This window comes from Chenopodium quinoa, unplaced genomic scaffold, assembly GCF_001683475.1.
Source record: "Chenopodium quinoa cultivar QQ74 unplaced genomic scaffold, ASM168347v1, whole genome shotgun sequence".
Classification (NCBI taxonomy): domain Eukaryota; kingdom Viridiplantae; phylum Streptophyta; class Magnoliopsida; order Caryophyllales; family Amaranthaceae; genus Chenopodium; species Chenopodium quinoa.
The window spans coordinates 1,457,934-1,470,983 of record NW_018744092.1 but is presented as its reverse complement, the minus strand read 5'-3'; positions in this window follow the sequence as shown (position 1 = coordinate 1,470,983).

The following is a 13,050-nucleotide window of genomic DNA, read 5'->3' as shown; positions in this document are numbered from 1 at the left end:
ATTCATGAGAACTGATTCCTCCAGTACAGAGCTTATTAATTGCATGTATCATTAAGGATAATGTCAAAGCTTTTGCAGGTAACAGAAGCACTTGGGAATTTATCAATTAAGAATGAGTTTATACAATCTGCATCGTTATTCATTGGTGTTAGAGTAGCCCTCTGTGTGAAGATGTCATAAGGAAGCTTATCTGCACCGATCTCAGGGAATGTCTCCGCTATAAGCTGGGAGATAGAATCCTTGTCAGAACCAATCGGCTTTCCAATTTACTGTGTAGCCCTACATAATCAGTTTTTTGTAATAAATGTAATGTTCGGATAAAAATATATGCTTTCAAACTTCCGCCGGGAGTTTGTTAAGATCAACCTAAATTAAAGTTATACAACTGTTTCGGATGAAAACAATCGAATCTCGGAAGATCCTTTTATCTTGAGGGAACTTGGTCTCGGTCCGAACGACGCAGGAGCCGAGGGTTTCCTGCACAACAAATACACGTAAACTAGCCTCGGGGGGGGGACGCCGAGGAAGGCCCCTCCGATGCTTAAGTCAGTATATTAGAGAGAGAAAGCTGTGCAAGAGTTTAGTTGCTTGAGGCTTTATTGTCTTACCAAGAATTGACCAAATTGTTGGCTTTTATACCTTGGCTAATGAAGGAGGCGGATTGGGCCCGGAAGTCAGTTGGGCTGGGCCAAGCTGATTGGGCCGTTGACTGACCTTGACATGGCTTTGAGGATGTTGATTTTTGACTTTAGCACATTTGGAGAGTTGAACCTTAACCTTGGGCTTTTAATTGGATCATTCAGTGACCAGGCCCAATTGGACTAAATTGGACCCAAACAACTTGCCCCCCAGACCCGATTTGGAAGGATGACGGGTCGGGTTTGATTTAATCAGAAAAGGAGGGAAGTGAATGATTTGTTAATCCAAAAATGTGAATTTAAACCATAATTAACCCATGATTAATGAGATAACAACAGTTAATGTGGATAATTGCGGAAGTTGGACGGGTAGTGGGCGATTTAACTGCAAGGTCGTGTGTTTAACGGTTACTTAGTGGGGTGCTTGAGAGAAATTGAAACGCAGACTCCTTGAATTCCCATTTCTGGAGATATAAATAGAGGCGCGTCTTCTCTCCCCACTCATTCATCAACACAAACCCAGAATTCTCAAGAACGCTCAAGAGCCCGCATCAAAACTTCGCAAATTCCCCGAGCATTAAGCTTAGAAGCTGAGACTTGTCACTACCAATTCGTAAATCGGCGACTTTTGCTTCAGATCAAGGTAAATTCCTTTGATTTTATTTCATTTTTCTTCGACTTTGCACTCTTTCCCCTTTTTCGACTTTTTCCTTCGAAATTCGTCAATGGTGAGGGGAGTTAGAGGTGGAGCCCGTGCTCCAAGAAGAGCAAGGCTAATCCCCGATCCCAGGGACAGGATTGGGACCTGGAATGGACGAAGGACAGAGTCTGACCCTGCTGAAGGGGTTAGGGCGACTCCCATTTCTTCGGCTCCTCCTCAGAGGGCTGAGGGGGTGAGCGCTTCAGGACGGGATGATGAAGTTCCCGCTGTCCTTTGGGATATCCTCCCAGGGTTTTCAGAGTGGGAGGATGCCGAAGTAGCTTCGGCCATGATAAAGAACCGCCCCTACTCATGGTGGGTGGAGAATGCTGATCAGTACCGGTTTGCCGAGCAAATTGAGTTGCATTACGGCATCCTTGAAGCCGATGGGTATTGGTGCCGAATGCCCACGGCCTCCGATAGAATCCACCGTCCACCCCCGGGGTATGTGGGGGTGTACACAAGACAACTCCAGTACGGGCTGAGGTTCCCTTTGGACGTATTCGTCCGAGACTTGCTGATCCATTACAACATTTCCCTGTGCCAGCTGACCCCCACCAGCATCCGAAGGGTAATGACGTACTTATGGGTCTGCAAATTCTTCAGGTACGTGCCGAACCTGCATTGCTTCAAAAGGCTCCATCGGCTAGTGCCAAACATTCAAAGTGGGCACGGATGCCATGGCTCTGGGTGGTATCGGATTGAGTCTCGGCCCCCGTTCCTAACCATGTGGCCGAACGACTCTTCAGACAAGGACTGGAGAGGTCAATGGATTTGGGTTAGGGCACCCACGGAGCCGAGCCACCCTTACGTTTTCAGCGCTCCCCGGTATCTTGCCGAGCCGGATCCTGACATGGGAAGTTTAGGTCCTCCCGAAGATAGCGGGCCAGACCCGAACCTTAATCAGCAGAACATCTTCGGCAAGCTGCCGAACCGGGGAGGCAGCGGCCGAATGCAGCATATCCCGGAGACTTGGCTCCCCGATACGCACTATGTTTTCCAAGAGAACATGCTGGCAGCTGTCGGCCTCAGCCGAAAGTTTAGGGATGGTAATCTTCTTCGGCTGGGGCCGAGGCCTTTTAATTATCTCTTTTCTTCTTTCATTTTGCTTTCTTGTGATGTGCCGAACTAACTGAATTGACTTCTCCCCTTTTCTTTTTCAGAACGGGACGAGACCAACGTCGGCATTGATTACGCTCGCCTTGGCGTCAACCGAGAACGAGTCGTAACTGATCGGGCTCCCCCTATCACTGAACCAAGGCGCCGAGAGGTTCACCTAGACTCTTCCCACTTCCAAATTGAGGCTGTTGCTCTGTATCAGAGGCAGAAGCCTTGGTGGAAGAAGAGAGATCCCTTGTTTCAGCTGCTGGAAGAAGAAGCTGAAGCTGCCCGTACAGCCGAAGAGGTTGCACGGGTTATTGAAGCTTGTGAAGGTGGAGAAGGGTCCTCCAGAGTTGCTGAAGAAGCTGCGGCTAGGGCAGCTGAAGAAGACGAGGCTTTGCTGAAGACCTCGGTGAGCCTTTAGACTTAACTTTGTCTTTCTTCTTTTTTTTTTTTTTTTTTTACTCACATTCTTCCCCCTGCCTGCCCTTTACAGTCTGAAGAGAGCAGCAGACACAGGGAAGGGAAAGCCCCTGTTCGTCCCGAAGACCAAGTACAAGAAGAGTCTTCAGACTCGGGTATGGACGAGCAGCCGCTTCAGAAGAGGCGCCGAAGAATGGCCATCATCGGCCCGCATGACTTTCAGCGGAGGCCGATGACCATCGGCGTTGAAATAAGGGAACCCGAGGAAGGCAATGGATCGCCGAGGGTTCCCCGGCCACCGCCTCAATCACCCCCAAGGGCCTCTCCGCCACCCCCCGAGATGGAGGTGGATCAGAGAACTCCCAAACCTAAGGGAGAGGTTCTGGAAGAAGCTCGAGAGAGTGCCGCCGAGGACAAGGATGGAGACGCCGTGATGCCCAGTGCTGAGGGTTTCACGGCGGACATTGCCAGAGAGGTTGGGGCCTTCGTCCTCACACCTGAAGAAGAAGAGGTCACAATAATTGACTCTTCTGAGAAGGAGGAGGACGTTGAGCCACCCAAAGCTAAAGAGGCTCCATCGTCATCCTTCCCTTCCTTCCAGACGCTGCAGTCTGGAGAAATGGGTTTCTCGGCCCCCCGAATTCCAGTCCCAGACCACATCTGGGACCTCATATGGGGTCAGAACCGAGAAGGTGCTGCAGCCTACTTCGGCGATTTTGCTGGCCTGTCCGAAGTAGATAGGGCAAGGATTTGGTCGCTGAAGGCCACTGCTGGGATGGGCGAATCCAGCAGATCAGTTCCTGACCCTGCCAGGTCCAACCAACTGCTGATGATGCAGGTAATTCTCCTTGCCTTGATTTCTTTCTGAACTCAACCTTTCAGCTATTATTTTTTACTTTTTTAACTTGTGCCCCTGTTTTCAGTTCGTGCACAATCAGACTCTCACTGTAGAGCTGATAGATTCCCTACAAGATAGGGTGGACGCTGCCGAGCACGATCAAAGGGTAGCCGAGGAAGAGCTAAAGCTTGCTAAGCTGAAGCAGGCAGCAGCTGAAGAGAAGCAGCAGAAGGCTGAGGAGTACGAGAAAAAGGCTGCTGAAGCCCTCCAGACCTTCTGCGACGCTATGGAGAAGGAAGTTTTTCCCCCACTGATGGAAGGGGAAAAATTCCTCCAAGAGCACCTGGGGGTGGACATCTCCAAGTTCAAGGCTGCTATCGAGAGCCGAATCCAAGAAGGAGCTGCTGCACAAGCTGAAGTGCAGCATCAGCTAGAATCTCTTGAAGCCAGCAGAATGGCTGCTGAAGAGATGCTCCAAGCTATGGATGTCCAACTCTCAAGGGCTGCTGCTGCTGCTGAAGCTCAAAGAGCTAAGCTACAAGAGGCTGAGGATCAGCTCACTGCCAAGAAGGAAGAAATGGTCCAAGTTCAGGCCGAGGCTTCCCGGGTTCAGCAAGAGTTTACCGAGCTGAAAGGCTCCTCCTCCAAGCTCGTCGATGAGCTGAAGAGATCCGAGGAAGACTTGGAGGAGACGAAGAAGAAGTTGGCCGATGCTGAGGCTCTACTCAAAGTCCGTATCTATACCCAAGAAGAGTATGAAATGGGTTTTAGAAACGGGTTCAGAGTGTGCCGAAGGGTCTGCCTTCATGCTGAGCCGAAGCTGGACTGGTCCAAATGTGCTGAATGGGTCCAAGATCCCGAAGACCCTCACATGAAGTATGCCACTCCAATCGAAGCTGAAATCCTTAAGGCTGAGGAAGCCGAGGAAGAAGCTGAGAGGATGGAGTTGGAGGCTGAGCAGAGGGAAAGGGAGGCTCGGCAGAGTGCAAAGCCTGCTTCTTCTGCTGCTGGAGCTGAGACCACCATTGGGCCCAATGAAGCTGATCAGTCTGATCCTCAGGCTGAAGCATAGGAACTCGGGCAGTCGTCTTCAGAATCTTGCGGTTCATCATGCGCTCAACTTTAGACTTGCCGCTTTCTGAATTTTTGCCTTTTGTTTTTTTTTTGCTTCAGCTTGCCTTATCGTACAACAGCTTATTATATTTTTATTTTGCCTGTACGTATTTCGGCAGCTGTTACTTTCCGCTTGTGGGCGGCTGCCGACTATTTTTGTAATTCAACATTTTTATTTCAAAGAAGTTCACTTTCTCAGCTTTCTTGTGTATTTTTTTTTTCTTCGCTTTACCAGTCTTCGCACTTTACTGCTTTCTTTGAATGATCTTTCAAATATTTGCTAAGTGCAGAACTTCGGCTAGCGAGAATCATTTCTGCTGAGACTTCTTTTTGCCGTTTGTACTCGGATGTTTTCAACTTGTGAAAAAACTGACATAAGTATCAAACTTCGGCTGAGCTGAAGGGTATTAGATCAGTTGTGCCATTTCTCTATTTCCCTCTGCCCCCCAGAAATCTGAAGATGAGGTCTTCTGAATTCTGGAATGGCTGATAATTTTTCTCGGCTAAGCCGAGGATCTTTGAACACTTTGCTTTATTTTCTACATCTGTTTTTAAAGTACTGATTTCCCACCTGAGAGTTTTCACTCTAGAGATGGTACTCTTGTGACACTTTCTTCAATTCATCCAAGGGAACAACTATCCGAAACACCATGCCGGGGCAGCAGTTTATCTGAAGTACGAGGCATCATCATGCAATACTTCAGAGTTGCAACTACCACCCGGAACTGATTCATCCGAAGTACAAGGCATCACTATGCAATACTTCGGGGCTTTATCAGTTCCTATTTTTTAGGCTATGTTTCGGATAAGTCTATGGCCTTTTTGCCCAAAGGAACAGATTCTCCGAAGTACAAGGCATCACTATGCAATACTTCGGGCTTGTATCTTTTTTTGGCAGGTTTTACGGCTTGCCGAGGTACAAGGCATCATTATGCAATACCCCGGACAGCGCCGAATGAAACCTTGAATTTTTGAAAAACCGTAGAAAGCATAAAGACTTAAAGAATACACGCAATCTGAATGAATACTGGCTCGATGGCCTTTTTATAAACAAAATCAGTGTACTTACATAGATTGTACTATCCGAAGGATTTACACATAGTATTTTTTGAGCACATCGGCATTCCAATGGTTTTTCAGCTCGGTGCCATCCATTTGTTTGAGTCTGAAGGTACCGGGCTGAAGCTCTTGATAAATTTCATAAGGTCCCTCCCAAGATGCTGAGAGTTTGCCATGAATGCGACTTTTTTGAACAGCTGCAGCATTCCTCAAAACTAAATCCCCAACTCTGAGAGGTCGTTGATAGACTCTTCGGTTGTAGGACTTGCTCATTCTGAGCTTGTGTGCAGCCATCCTTTCTCGGGCTAGATCTCTAATCTCGTCAAGGAAGTCGAGGGACTCTTTCATGAGCTGCTCATTTTCCTCAGCTGAGAAGAGATTCACTCGTAGGCTTTCTGAGCCCACTTCCACTGGAAGCACTGCTTCGGATCCATACACCAGCTGAAAAGGTGAATGCCCCGTTGCCTCCTTCTCGGTTGTCCGGAGTGACCAGAGGGTTCCCGGAAGTTCCTCTACCCACTTGGACTTTTGATCCTCTACTCTTTTTCTGAGAGCGTTAAGGATCTGTTTATTTGCGGCTTCGGCTTGGCCATTACTCTGAGGGTGGCAAACCGCGGAGTAAGCCAATTTTATCCCGAATTGATCAGTGAATCGGCGCAAGGGCAGGTTGTCAAACTGTCTGCCGTGGTCGAACACAAAAACTTTTGGGATGCCGAACCGAGTTATTATGTTCTGCCAGATGAACTGTCTGACAGTTTGCTCAGATATGCTTGAAGCAGCTTCCGCTTCAATCCATTTGCTGAAATAGTCGATTCCGACTATCAGCCACTTTCTTTTGTATGGGGCCTCGGGAAAGGGTCCCAGAATATCCAACCCCCATTGTGCAAATGGAAGAGGATTAAGAATTGGCTGGAGATCTAGGCATGGCCGATGGATTACCGGTGCAAATTTTTGGCATTTCTCGCATTTTCTGACCATGTTCTTTGCATCCGAGATCATTGTAGGCCAAAAATACCCTGCCCTGAGAGCTTTGTGGGCTAAGGTTCTCCCTCCTATGTGGTTTCCGCAGATGCCGAGGTGAATCTCTCGGAGAATATAGTCGGCATCCGTTGGACCCACGCATTTCAACAATGGAGCGGAGAAGGATTTTCTGAGGAGTTGGCCGCCGAAGACGAGGAATCGTGAACTGATCCGCTTTATCTTGGAGGCCGAATTCCTATCCTCGGGGAGCTCGTCCCTGAGTTTATAAGCCAGGATGTCATCCATCCAGCTCGGCTCGAGTGCAGCGCAGCAGATTGATATTGCTTCGGCTACACTCTTTTCTCGGCGCACCTCCACATAGACAGAACGGCTTAACTCAGTCAGAGTTGAGCTTGCAAGTTTGGAGAGTGCGTCCGCTTGAGCATTTTGACCCCTTGGGATCAGCTCTACTTCGAAAGATCTCAGCTTCGCAATTGTCGATTTGATCCTTGTGAGGTAAGCTGCCATTGAAGGCTCTTTAGCCTCATACTCCCCCCGGATCTGATTGGCGACCAGCTGAGAATCTGTCTTGAGGTAGACATGCTCGGCTTCCAACGATATGCACAGGTCTAAGCCAGCAATGGCTGCTTCATATTCGGCCTCGTTGTTAGAGGCTTTGAATGAAAATTTTAGTGCATACTCGAAGGTTTTGCCTTCGGGAGAGGTAATGACGACCCCTGCCCCCGAACCGTTCACGGTGGAGGACCCATCCGTGAAGACGGTCCAGATTTTCCTCCTTGCATCCAGAGTCTCCTGATAGGAGCACTCGGCCAAGAAGTCTGCCAAGGCTTGCGCCTTGATGGCTGTTCTCGGCTGATAACCGATACTGAACTCGGTGAGCTCGAAAGCCCACTTTGCTAGTCTACCGGATTTTTCAACCTTGCCGAGGACTTTCTCTAACGGCTGATCAGTTAGAACCGCTATTTGATGAGAATCAAAATAGGGTCGCAACTTCCGAGCAGCCACCACCACTGCATAAGCCACTTTTTCTAACAATGGGTAGCGCGTCTCGGCATCCGTCAGGGTGTGGCTGACGAAATAGATCGGCTGTTGAACTTTTTCTTCTTCCCTTAGCAGCACCGCGCTTACCGTGGCTGGACTGACCGCCACGTATAAGTATAGGATGTCTCCTACGACTGGCCTTGCCAGTGTTGGGAGTTGAGCCAGGTGTTCACGGAGCTGCTGAAAGGCTGACTTTTGTTCGTCTCCCCATTCAATGCCTTTTGAATTTTGGAGCTTCAGCGCCTTGAAGAAAGGGAGCCCTTTGTCTGAGGCTCGTGAGATGAACCTGGACAAGGCAGCCATTCTCCCGGCTAGACGCTGAATATCCCTTTTTGTCTTCGGCTCGGGGAGGTCTAAAGCAGCTTGTACTTTGGCGGGGTTTGCATCAATCCCCCTCTTGCTGACCATGAAGCCGAGGAACTTGCCTGACTTCACGCCGAGGACACATTTCTTCGGATTCAGCTTCATTTTGTATTTTCTGAGGGTGGCGAAGGTTTCGGCTAGGTCCGTGACATGATCTTTTTCTTTTATGCTTTTGACGATTGAGTCGTCAACATAAACCTCCATGTTTCGGCCTTTTTGCTCGGCGAAAACCTGATCAACCAACCTCTGATATGTTGCCCCCGCATTTTTCAATCCGAAGGGCATCATTCTGTAATTGTACAACCCGGAACTTGTTATGAACGCTGTTTTAGCTCGGTCCTCGGGGTGCATGAAGATCTGATGGTATCCCGAGAATGCGTCCATGAAACTGAGCAGAGCATGCCCGCTTGTCGAGTCGACCAGTTGGTCGATCCTCGGCAGCGGATAGGAGTCCTTGGGACATGCCCTATTCAGGTCCGTGAAGTCAACGCACATCCTCCAGTTACCATTTGCCTTCTGAACCATTACAACATTGGCCAGCCACTCCGGATACTGACAGGGTTCAATGAACCCAGCATCTAGGAGCTTATCGACCTCAGCTGCGATGTTCTGGTTCTTTTCGGCGGAGTAGTTCCGCTTTTTCTGCTTAATGGGTCGACTGGAGGGGTCGACATTAAGCCTATGGGAGACGAAGTCCGGATCAATCCCGGGCATTTCTGCGGCTGAGAAGGCGAACACGTCTCCACTGGCCCGTAGGAGTTGGACGAGTGCCGCACGGGTGTTTGGCTCCAGTGACGACCCGATGCTAACACATCTGTTCGGATCTCCTACGGTCAGTTCTATTGACTCGGTCAGGTCATCCGTCTCCATGCTCTTAGAGTTGGATTCCTCGAATTCCGGCCTGCTATCAATATTAGCAGACTTTCCTGACCGCGGCTGGCCATCAGAGTCGTTCGGCTCTGAGGCGGAGTCAGCCTTTTGGCCCCCATCAGATTTCTCGTTGTCTGGGGCTTCATTAGCCGAAACGTCTGAGCCTCTCGGCTTTTTGGCGTTTCGGTCCCGGTGCTTTTCCTCCCCATCGCCACGGTCGCCTCGGCGAGACGTGGATGGCTTGAGGTGATTGCATCGGCGGGCTTCTTTTTGACTGCCCTTTATTTTCTCGGAGCGTCCCTCGTCTGAAACGTATATCATGATTTGATGATACGTGGAGACGACTCCTTGAATGCCGTGAATGAGGGGTCTCCCCATGATCACGTTGTATGCAGATGGAGCATCTACGACCAAAAATTCGGCCATGATATTCCTAGCTGCTCGGCCTTCGCCGATGGTGACAGGAAGTGTAATCTTCCCGTCAGGATACGATGAAGAGCCGTTGAATCCAGACACCGGGTAGGGTGCGGGGGCCAGGTGCTCGGCTCCCATCCTCAGCTGGTCGAACGCTCCTCGGAAGAGGATGTTCGCCCCGCTACCGCCGTCGACGAGGGTCCGCCAGACGTTGCGGTTGGCGATGCCCAGAATGATTACTAGTGGGTCATCGTGGGGGTATACCACCCCCTCACAGTCTTCGGCTGTGAACAGGATGTTCGGCGCCGGTGACTGGGACTGCCGAAGCTCAGCCTGATGAATCTGATGGGTTAGACCCCTCAGTTGGCGTTTGGCTGTGCCTCGCGAGATTCCCCCGGAAATAACTAGGATGTCGAGGGACTCCTTGCCCTGAGGTCCCTTATCCTTCTTCCGAGCGAAGTTGAGGTCCTGCCGAGAATCTTTTTCAGCTTTTTTCTCCTCGCGCCTGTCCGCGAGGTATTGGCTCAGGTACCCCTTGCGGACCAGATCCTCAATCTGGTCCTTCAGCTGAACGCAGTCCTCGGTGCGATGTCCGGGTGAGTCATGGAACTCGCACCACTGGTCCTTTCCCCTCGTCTGATGCCAGGGAGGCAACGGACGAGGTTTTTTGAATCTCCCCTCGTCCTTCGTCGTGCTGAAAATCTTAGCACGGGGAAGGGAGAGTGGAGTGTATGAATCGTACCTTCCCGTGTAGGGAAAGTGTCTTTCCTTCTTCGGCTCGGCAGCAGAGGACGGTTCTGAGGCCTTAGCCTTCCCTTTCCTCTGCGCCGAGACTTCGGGCTGCTGCCCTTTCGGCTTCTCAATTCTCGGACGAGACTGAGACCTGGATCTGTTCCACTCCTCGGCTCGGATGAACCTATCCGATGCTTCCAAGGCTTCCTCCAGGGTCTGCGGGGGATGCATGACCATGAAGTCCAGGAACTTTCCAGCTTGGAGGCCGTTCCGTAGCGCGAACACGGCCAGGCCTTGATCCAGGCTTGTGATTCCGGATGACTCGTTGCTGAAGCGAGTCAGATAGTCGCGGAGGCTCTCGTCCTCCGCCTGCTGCAGACTCATTAGCTCTGCAGTGGTCTTCTCTCGGCGGTTGGCCGTAGAGAATTTGCTCTTGAACTTGTTGGAGAGGTCGTTCCAACCGGTTATGGAGCCTTCCTTGAGCCCTTTGGTGATCCAGGATTGGGCAACACCTTTGAGGGTCGTAGGAAAGTATTTACACCAGGTAGCCTCAGACCTCGGGTTCAGATACATGTGCCCCTCGTAAGAGGCAATGTGATCCTTAGGATCTGAGGTACCATCGTAAGTAATATGTGCCGGGATTTTGACCGTTGGCACATGCTCTTCCAGAATCCACTTCTGGAAGGGCGAGTTCGATGGAACCATGACCGCCTTCCCCTTGTACCCAGCCTCAGGGACCTCGCTCCCTCCTCTCTCAGAGGTGGAAGTGGTTTTCGTCCCCGGCTGAGACAAGGTTGGGTGGGGTCCGGTATCCTCTGGGAAGGTGAGGCGGCTATGCACACTCACCTCCCTCGAACCCAAGCGTTCGTGAACGCTTTGGCGGGCGAATTCCGGGTCCTTGGAGGGCCCCATGGAATTCTGAGCTTCGGAGTGGTCAGAGGGTTGAGGGTTCCTCCTCCTCTCCTTACTGGAGTTTCGGGTGTCCCCTCGCCACCTCTGGCCGAGCTCTCTATGTGGTGGAACTTGTCCACCATCATCCTGACCGATCCTCCTTTTCAGGTTTCTCGGCTGGTGATCATCAGGCATCTGGATTGGAGCCCCTTGAGCTTTAAGGAACTCCATGCAGATGGCCACTGCTCTGGCCACTTCCTCGGTGGAGGGTCCGGAGGGAGGAGTCTCCCGCGGATGTGACCTGGATTGCACGCTATGGCGCGGCGGGGAGTTCCTCGCACCTGAGCCACTCGGTCTCGGGGATGGCCCCGGCTGCCGAGTGTGGTGCGAGGTGTTCTCCTCCTGGAGGCTAGGACCTCTTGAGGCTTCCCTTTCCGGAGAAATGGGGGCCTCCGATTCGGAAGAGGCTTGCTCCGGGGAGGGATAAACCGGCTGGCGTTCCCTCACCGTAATCTGGCCTCCTCCCTTCTTAGCCTTCTTGGAACTCTTTCCACTCTTAGTCATGGCGACTGCCGGAGTGTTTGATGACTGACGCGAAATTTAGTAGCGTTCCCCACAGACGGCGCCAAATTGTTTCGGATGAAAACAATCGAATCTCGGAAGATCCTTTTATCTTGAGGGAACTTGGTCTCGGTCCGAACGACGCAGGAGCCGAGGGTTTCCTGCACAACAAATACACGTAAACTAGCCTCGGGGGGGGGACGCCGAGGAAGGCCCCTCCGATGCTTAAGTCAGTATATTAGAGAGAGAAAGCTGTGCAAGAGTTTAGTTGCTTGAGGCTTTATTGTCTTACCAAGAATTGACCAAATTGTTGGCTTTTATACCTTGGCTAATGAAGGAGGCGGATTGGGCCCGGAAGTCAGTTGGGCTGGGCCAAGCTGATTGGGCCGTTGACTGACCTTGACATGGCTTTGAGGATGTTGATTTTTGACTTTAGCACATTTGGAGAGTTGAACCTTAACCTTGGGCTTTTAATTGGATCATTCAGTGACCAGGCCCAATTGGACTAAATTGGACCCAAACAACAACTAATCCAAAATTACAAAGCAACCAACTTAAACACTTCTCTTTTGAAAAAAAACACATAAACAATGAAAAAAGTACGATGTTACAAATAAGCAAGCAAAAAAACAACGATGATGTATACCATGTGAGCATCCAAAATCATCAACATTCTTTTTATAAGAACATCATCAACATTATTAATAAAGAAACAAACAATTATAGTTTTTTTAATAAGAAAATTATAAAACGGGCAAACGGATCTGGATCCAGGTCTAACCAGACCGGATCCAGATCCGTTTTTTCCAGCAGGACCCGAATCCGACCCGGATCCGTCGGGTTCAAAATTTGAAGATCCATATTCGTGAAAATCGGATCTGGATCCACGGATCCGGGTCGAGTCCAGATCCACTGTCATCCCTAGTTATAGCCCTTGGACTTCATTATGTTTACGCTTTGATTAATTGTGGAGTCTCACACAAACTTCAATACATTTGATGACTTCCATTGGACCACATTTCACCTCTTTATCAATGATCTGAAGAGAATTGTACTAATAAAATACACCTGTTCCCAACTTTTCACTAATGAGCAACTAACAATATTTATGGTTAAAGTTTTGCATTGGCAAATAAGTACAATCAAAATAGGAAGAACATTTACAGATGAAGGGAGTATAAACACACTTGGCCGATTTTAAGTCACTACAATTTTAATCCTACAACCAACTGGTAATAGGTTGAGTTTGCATACTAGTCTTATAAGTTAGTCTTAGTCTTTGTCTTAGTCACTCCCCCCTTTTCTCTTCACTGCAGAGTTTGCAA